The following is an 8379-nucleotide window of genomic DNA, read 5'->3' as shown; positions in this document are numbered from 1 at the left end:
AAGAAAAGAAATGGAAGCCAAAACAAAAAGTCATTTGAGTACTAAAAAGAAGGGAGATTGGGGTAAGGCTGGGAGAACCAACGTACAGTTATTTGTGATACATGTATTTGTAAAGTTATTTTAGCTGATTCATCTTGGTGACAAGTTTGTATGCTCACGTAGTTACACTTATCTCTGTGAGTAGTTCTCTGTCATAGTACTAAATCATCTAAGACAGCAAAGGACTGATAACTTAACTAGTACTTCCTACAAGGATTTGGTGGGTTGGACTCACTTGTGCAGTTCAGGCTATTTATCAGTCCCTGTTTTTCTCCTGGTGGTGGTGGTGGCTCCTGCGTGCAGCATGGCTGGACGCTGCTGCACGAATCCATCTGAAAGCCGTGACACTGATTACAGGACGCTGTTCGCCTGGGACAGTTTCAGAGAGCGCTGTCGGTTTTGAGCTGCTGTGTATCTTTTGTAACCACACCCCATGGTTCATGCAGCAGGCTGGCATTTACGGGCCTTTGAAAATCACTGCATATCCCTGCATTGATTCACCCTGGCTTTCTCCTCAGTGTTTCCCACAATAGGGAATCTGACTGTCCTGAATCATTAGGCAGGTATTTACTTCATCTGTGGCTTGTTAAATGAATCAACTGATATTCTGGAGGCTGTGGAGAGCTCTTGAAAGACTGAATATGTGTGTGTTCATGTTGAAGTATTTTGTTGAATAATGAATGATTAATGACTTAGTCACAATTTTGAGGAGAATATCAAGGTGTAGGCACAGGAAGTCCAGCTCACTGCACTGCAAACTACAAGGCTGCATGTATGGAAACAAAGCAGATGAAACACGAAGTACCTCTTATATGTGCACTTCACAAAAAGAAAATACATCGTTGTCCTTAAAACTTCCTTCAGGTCATTGTGGTTTTATATGCCAGTAATTCTAACAGAATTAAAATTCTTAAAGGTTTGCTGTTATGAGTGGATTTTAGTTCAAAACCTCTTTGAAGGAGACTTGCTGCTTTTCTAAAAGCAAGAATTAAAGAAAAAAAACCCCTGCCATAAGCATTGATATGAAACTATAACTAAGGCACTACCTGCCAGCTAATTCAGTGCCAATTGAAGGCTGTGGAGACCTTACTGGGACCTTTCACTACTTAAAGGGGGCCCATAAGAAAGATGGGGACAATCTTTTTAGCAAGGCCTGTTGTGACAGGACAAGAAGTAATGGTTTTATGCTAAGGGAGGGTAGATTTAAACTGAATATAAGGAAGGCATTTTTTTACAGATAGGGTAATGAAACACTGGAACAGGTTGCCCAGAGAGGCGGTAGAGGCCCCATCCCTGGAAATACTCAAGGTCAGGCTTGATGGGGCTCTGAGCAACCTGATAGTAACATTGTCTCTGCTCACTGCAGGGGGGTTGGACCAGATGATCTCTAAAGGTCCCTTCTAACCCAAAAAATTCTGTCATTCCAATAATTCTGCATTTTTAATTTTGTGTGAATACTCTGGTAGTTTTTGCAATACCAAAAAGTACCCTGGAATTGTTGATCTGCTCAATCAGTGTAATTCATGGTCAATATCTCACACTGTACTGAAAAACTAAATATTTAAGTAATTATTTTAAAGTTATATTACAGTTAAGAACATTGGAAGTCAAATTTTGCCATGCCCTAAGCAGGTACAACTCAGCTGAAAATTATACTTTTTTTCTTCTGTGGAGTTACAGTTCCCAACATTATGTCTGATTTTGGCCTGGTTGCTCAAGTAGCGTTGCTGTGACTATCCAGAGCAGTGGGGTTTGTCCTTTTCCTGTCTGTGGAGCTGTAATTATTTGCGAGCAGCTGTGCAGATGCCTGTGTTGCAGTTGAGCCTACTGTAGTAGTACTGTGGTACTTTTGCCTCTCCTTCAGGAGGAATCCATTGACCCCTGCAGGAGTGGGCCACACGTTGAAAACTGCTTACCTGTATGGTGACACCTACGAACTTTTAAGATAAATATCAATCAGCAATGATTGACCAACTAAAGTGTCAATCAACTATGACTGACCAACTAAAGAAAGGTTTCTAAAGTCTATACCATGTGCTATGTCTACATCTGAGCAGTTAGATACAGCTCAGGGTTTTCAGGAGAAGAATTTCTGTAGAAAGCCACTAACTTTGTTCTGATCTTTTAAAGCACTTAGGCATGTATTTCTTTTTGAGTGTGTCAGCACTTTTGTTAATGCACTGAGCCTAACTGCACGTTGCAAACATTTAAATGCTAGTTTGGACGTTGAATGTAACTAAGGCATTGCTGTAGCTCTTGCTCTGTGCAAGTGTCTTCTGGACTTTCATAGCTTTGCCCTGAATTTCCCAGAGTCAGGATGTACTGTGTATGTGAAGGATGCTGCCCGTTCTGTGGCTTTTCCTAAACCCATTTCATAGAGTCATTTCAATCATGTCTATGTCTCTGCTTTCCAATTTACTAGTCAGTATTTGAAAATTAAGAATATAGCTTGGGTACTCTTGGGTACTCTTTTCAAATCCATTATTACTACATGTGAATGTGTTTTGGCTTTCATGCAAACAACCCTGGCTTAATTCCTTCAGCATACAGTTTTTTAATCATGTGGATCCTGACTTGAAGATCATTTGAGGTATTAGGAGAGGAAAACTTACATCCTACACATTGTCTTTTAGTTTTAGCTGTCATTAAATTATGTAATGAATCGTTCAGCTGTGATTTTCATGTTTCTTACCAATCTTTCAGAATTGATAAAAGCTTTCTAAGCACTAACCTAAGTATTAAGTCCTGTTAATACAATTTTACAAGATGAGTCTTTCTGAAAATGTTAGTGAACAAGCAAAGAAGTTTGTGTAAAATACACTTCCAGAGTTGTGCAAAAAATAGTAGACTTGGATTATATATTTCATCTAAAGAATCTCAGTGTTTTTAATCAAGTGTCCTCGTATAAATTTCCCATCCTCATTTTGCAAAGCAGCTGACACTTCATTTGGAAGACAGATTTCTATTACACATCCATTTGCCTCTAATGTGGTGGCAGCACCCCTTTACTCTATCTCTGTATATTTCTTCCTTTTTTTTTTGATACAAAGAAAATTGATCAGATGTATTTCAGTTTAAGCTTTTTGGGAAGGATGCTAATGAGCGTTTTGTTTTTAAATGTTTATATTGTGGTAATGTTGAGTGGCCTCTGTTGTATCAAGTCACAATACAGCAGAAACAAAAAGTTTAGAGACTCAAGTACCACTATTATCTCTTCCCAGCAATTAGCAGTAATTCATAAGAAGAAACAATCTTTCAAAAGCATTTAGAAAGTAAGAACAAATTCCTGTTGCGGCTCCGCGAGTGAAATCTGGAGAAAGCTGACTACCTTCTGAAAATTTTGTCCATGCTATACCAATATAGCTGAGATGGGAATGTGGGTTTAGATGCTAGATATAGTCCTCTGTGAAGTCTGGTGACTCAGAGCAGACTCAGAGCGCCTGGCATGTGTGGTTAGGTTAGCAAGCTGCGAGCAGGGAGTAGGGCTGGTGTAGAAAGTGCTGCTGCGGTGCTCCTTCAGCACTGCTGCTTCAGCACCGAACCTCTGCCATGGAAATGCCTCAGAAACAGAGCACCATCAAGGCTGGATTGATGCTATATCAATAAATATACCGATAAATATATCAATAAAACTGATTGTGTGACATCATCCAAGCTGAGGAGAGGGGGTAGAGTCTTTAGGTTTTATTTAAGCGTGGAATCTCATCCAGCATCCATCGTACAAATCTTAACTAGTGGCTGTTATGAGCCCTGAGCAGCAGAGACACTAACAAACCAGTTGGTGTGTTGATTTCACTTCTAAACACAGGCAGTGGAGGCACTTATACAGCAAAGTTTGCTGTAATCATGGAAACAGTGTCCCATTTGTTTCTTCATAGTTCACAGCAGCCATGGGAATTAGTTTACAGGACATAGACAGTACAGGAGAGTAACCACCAGATCTTCTGTTGGCTGAAATCTCGTGTTTTATGCTATGTTCTGTTGGGTATTCCAGTGTTTGATGAGCGATGTTAGGGGAAACGTGTAGGTGTGACCTTCAGGTTCTTGTTGGTGTAGGAGACAAGTGAATAATGTCAGAAGATAAGAATCTTTTAATAGGGTTTCAGTTTAGCTTAGTGCATGATAAACATGCATATCAGAACTTTGATTAGCACTGAGAAAGGAGGAGAACAGCAGATTTTTGAGATTTTGACATGTAAGAGTGATTCTTAATTCAGGTTTTTCTGCTAGACCATTGTGCATGGAAATAATAGCATTTAAAGTGAAAAATATAGACCTTGTCTAGTGCTACGACTAGTGGCTCATTTTTTATGACTAAGGAACTTATACCCTGGCTTGTGCTCCAAGAAGTATTGCAATAGTGCTAACATTTTGGGAAGGAATTGTCCAGGTAAAATGTTACTGTGTGTATGTAGGTTACCATTTGCTGAATTGTGGTAACACCATTTTCAGTATAATGCTATGGCTGACTATCCTTGCAACATGAGAGTATAGAGGTAAGCCTGTATGTTATATTTTATAGTTTAATGGCTCATTTTGCTAATCCGGCAAATTCTGAAAATTCAGTGTGCATAGGAAGGAAGGCAAGCTCGGGTTGCCAATGTGATCATCTTGCTGTGCTTCAGGTCTCACAGAAATCACCAGCCCCCTCAGTTTGCCTGAACAGAACTCCCAGGACTGCATTTCCTGTCCTTTTGGCCAGGTTCCTCTCTGCTCCTGGTGTTTAAAAGACCTGCTTGTTTATCTAAGTTTCTAGTCTAGGAAAAATGTGTTGAGAGGGGAAGATTACTTTAAAAATCTGAATATGAAAGGTATTAAAAGCAACACTTGAGACAGTTGATAGTATTAATACACCATTCAAAATATTAGAGCCACTGACGTAGGTTACAAAGCATTCGGTCTGCTGTCACAAAACTGAAAATGTTAATATTTCAGTTTAAGAGGGGAGTACAGGTAAGGATGAAGCATTTACATTTCATAGTAATCATTGCTTTATATGTCAAGTAAAGTTTCAGAATAGCCATTGTTCCTGAAGGCTGTGTCCTCTGCCCTCTTTGGCTATTTTTTTTGTTTTCACGTAAGTTTTCTCTGAATTTATCAAAGAGATCATCAGAAATTTTATGTAGGACGGTCAAATAATCACTTTCTGTGTCTTACTGATGCTGACAAAAAATGTGAGAGCAAGTTGTATGGGGAAAATAAACATGTAGGGCTGGCTTTGAAAGCAGAAGCCCCTCAGACTGCAGCGTAGCGTCCTGCCAGCGTGCCCCAGATGTGTACCACATGAGCAGGCAGAAAGCGGGGTGAGGAGCCTGCCTTTGCTTTACTTCTGTCCCGAGGTGAACGGCTGGAGCCACTCTGTATTTCTGTAGTTTTGTTTATGGCTGGCTTTAGAAATAGTTGAGCAGGTTGTTTTTTTAAGCCTTTCACAGGGAGGCAGCTAGCCGTATTCCCTCGTGCTAAGAGCTTTTACTCCGGTCAGATTAAAGCTGTTTCTTGAAGTGCATCCTTATGGGGAATCTGAAAACACTGGTGTTTGAGAGGCGGTGTCACCACACCTCGGCTTGGCCGGCGACCAGGCCTTTGCTTTCCTTGGGAGACTGCAGAACTTTCTTCTTTTGGACGTCTGCCTCAGCCTTCCTTTGACTTAGCTAAAAAAATTGAAAAATGCAAACATTGTATTACCAAACGTACCTACGTGGAAGCATTGCTGGACGTGTGTGCGAGTGCTTTCTTTTCTGCAGCGGAACTTGATGTTATCCTGTAATATTTTGCTAGATCTTGCTGCTGTCTCTTTTGTGTTGCTCTTAACCACAGGAATTTGTTTACTTTTTTAAATGTGCTGGGCCAGAACAGTGGGTATTCTTGCTTGAGAAGGAGGCCTTGTAAATTATTACTGTAAATAATCTTTTAAATTAGAATATACAGTTAAGACCGTCATACCTCATGTGACTCTGTGAAGTACATTGGCTGGCAAAACCCTCTGTGCTTTTTTGGCACGTCCTTAAACCAGTCTGGATTTGAGGGCTATATTTCTGTAGCTTTGCAGCAAATCGGAACTGGTGTGCTGGGGCACTGTAACTTTTTCTAATGTTTCCACTGGGTGGTGCTGCAGGAATTCCTTTTTTTTTTTTCACTTGAATCTGCATTTCCCAGAAAGACGCCTCTAAAATATAATAGGAGGAAGTCCTGATTTAGAAATTTTTTGCAGTTTCAACACAATGGAAGAACTTGGAGGATGCTCTGGCAGGAAATGTCCTGGTTGCTAGATGTGGAAAAATTACCAGCATTCTGTATCACACACACAGTCAGTTCCCTAAAGTGCCCTGGGTATGGATTGCACCATTAGTTTGATTTATTACCTTTAAGACAGAAAGTTCTGCATCAAGTTGAAAGAGCTGTATTTACACACTTAGTTGCGAGCTTATTTTTTCAAGGCAAATTAAATTAGCAGTAAGATCTCCTTTGATGAGTATTTGAAAACTTTCTGAGTAAACAAATTGATATTTGTTTTTCCTCCTTTCTGGCAGAATCACTGACTTTTCACCAACCACATCCTATTTATCACCCTTGAAGCATCTCTGTTGAGAAAGAAAGTGTGAGGGCTGACTCAGACTCTTGCCTTGCTCTTTCAAACGTTTCTGAGCAGACATTTGGGCGGATTGGCTGCTGTCTTTAACCTGTCATGATACACTCACTGTTACACAGATGAATTTTCAGTGGAAAATGTTATGGCTGACTGATTTTTTGGTTATTCTAAAAAGTATTTTCTTGATCAGCACCCTTTTGCTTCTGTAATCAAATACAAAACAAGTGGGCTTTATTTTTTTTTTAAGAAACTAAAACATAAAAGAGAAAAATCAGCCTAGAGGATATATAAGCTGTTCAACTTGCCATGTTCACTTTAGAACTATGTTAAAAATGTATATAGCTGAAACAGCTAGAGTCTACTGTAGTCCATATTTTTCTCTAAGTATAGTCTTTGATATTTGTCATTATGGAGCGAAATTGTTTTGGTGATTTCCAACAAAAGTTTTTGAAACTCCCATAACTGCTTTTTTTATGAGTATTGTTATACTTTAAAAATGAGTATGGTCGAGCAAAATCTCGATTTCTAGTATTGAGTAACGGTGGTTAAAAAATACGATGACAAAACAGTCATGTTCTTTCACGTGTTATTGCAGCCGTCATCTCAAGGGTTAAAATGAACCTGAGACACTTAGAAAAATAAAACCAGAGCTGCTATTACAAACTGGGACAGATGTAGGAGGCCAGGTTTCCTGTGGCCCATTTTCCAGTTTCCTGGCTGCAACCTGCAGAAATAAAGGAAGCCGAATGCTAACGTGAATGAGAAACTAACAATGCCGCACGTCATGCTGCCTGGAGAAACGTGCTGCTGGCCAGAATTAGGATACAAAAGCATTAAATGGACGTACAGAAAATATACACACGTTTTTCAGAGTAGCTGAAAAGCGAAAAAAAAAAATAAAGGCATCTCTTACAGAGCGATGCTGTGTGCTTGCAAAAGGGAAAATAGCAGTGGAGGTGTGTGCCTGCTGTGGTGGGGCATACAAGAAGGAGCTGAATCTTTTGCAGCTGCTTTGGCTGCAAAAGGAATCAGCAGTTTCTCCATACGCTAAGGGAAATTAATTTCCATGGCCTGACTCTGCCTCTTAATCCTTTTCATGTACATGTCTGATCACCATCTTTCTGTGACTACCTATAGGGCAGAATGACGGCTATTTTATATTGTCCTGGTTTAATTCTTTTCCAGCTGATTTTTTCAGCCTCTGGGCTCTGGTGTGCAGTTTGTCCCACTCAGCTGTCCCTCCTCTGCCCCACGTCCCACGACCTCATTTATAGCTCAGGGTCCCAGATGTTCCTCAGTGCCTAATGCCTGGAGGCCTTCCTGGTTTTAGCTTTCAGAACTTGTTCCTATTGATTGTCCAGGATCACCAGTAAGTCTTATTTTAGAAATGCCCTGGGGGAGCTGACAGAGTGGGGAGAAAGAATCCAGGTGGGAAACCTGGCATATATGGGAGAAAGAAGGGTGAGCACACAGCTGTAATGTAGTACCAAAGTGAAGGGTCTGTGCAGACGTCCTGAATGCTACAGAGCTGCTTTCCAGCTTTCTGCCTTTTTTTCCTAGCTTTTCCTGTGTTACGAGCCGTACAAAACTTAATGCTTCAAAGAGTGTTCCACTTACCTCACAGTTCATATCATAAATCTTTCTGATGCTGAGCTTTTTATTTAACTCGTTTTGTCTCTGAGCCTCCTGTTTTTTTACTGCATGGATTTAAGATGGCTTTGCTTATTTGTTTTAATTTTTTTGCCTAGCAG

This window comes from Mesitornis unicolor, unplaced genomic scaffold (assembly GCF_000695765.1).
Source record: "Mesitornis unicolor isolate BGI_N332 unplaced genomic scaffold, ASM69576v1 scaffold14758, whole genome shotgun sequence".
NCBI classification, from domain to species: domain Eukaryota; kingdom Metazoa; phylum Chordata; class Aves; order Mesitornithiformes; family Mesitornithidae; genus Mesitornis; species Mesitornis unicolor.
The sequence above is the reverse complement of the archived record's forward strand: the minus strand, read 5'-3'. Positions refer to the sequence as shown.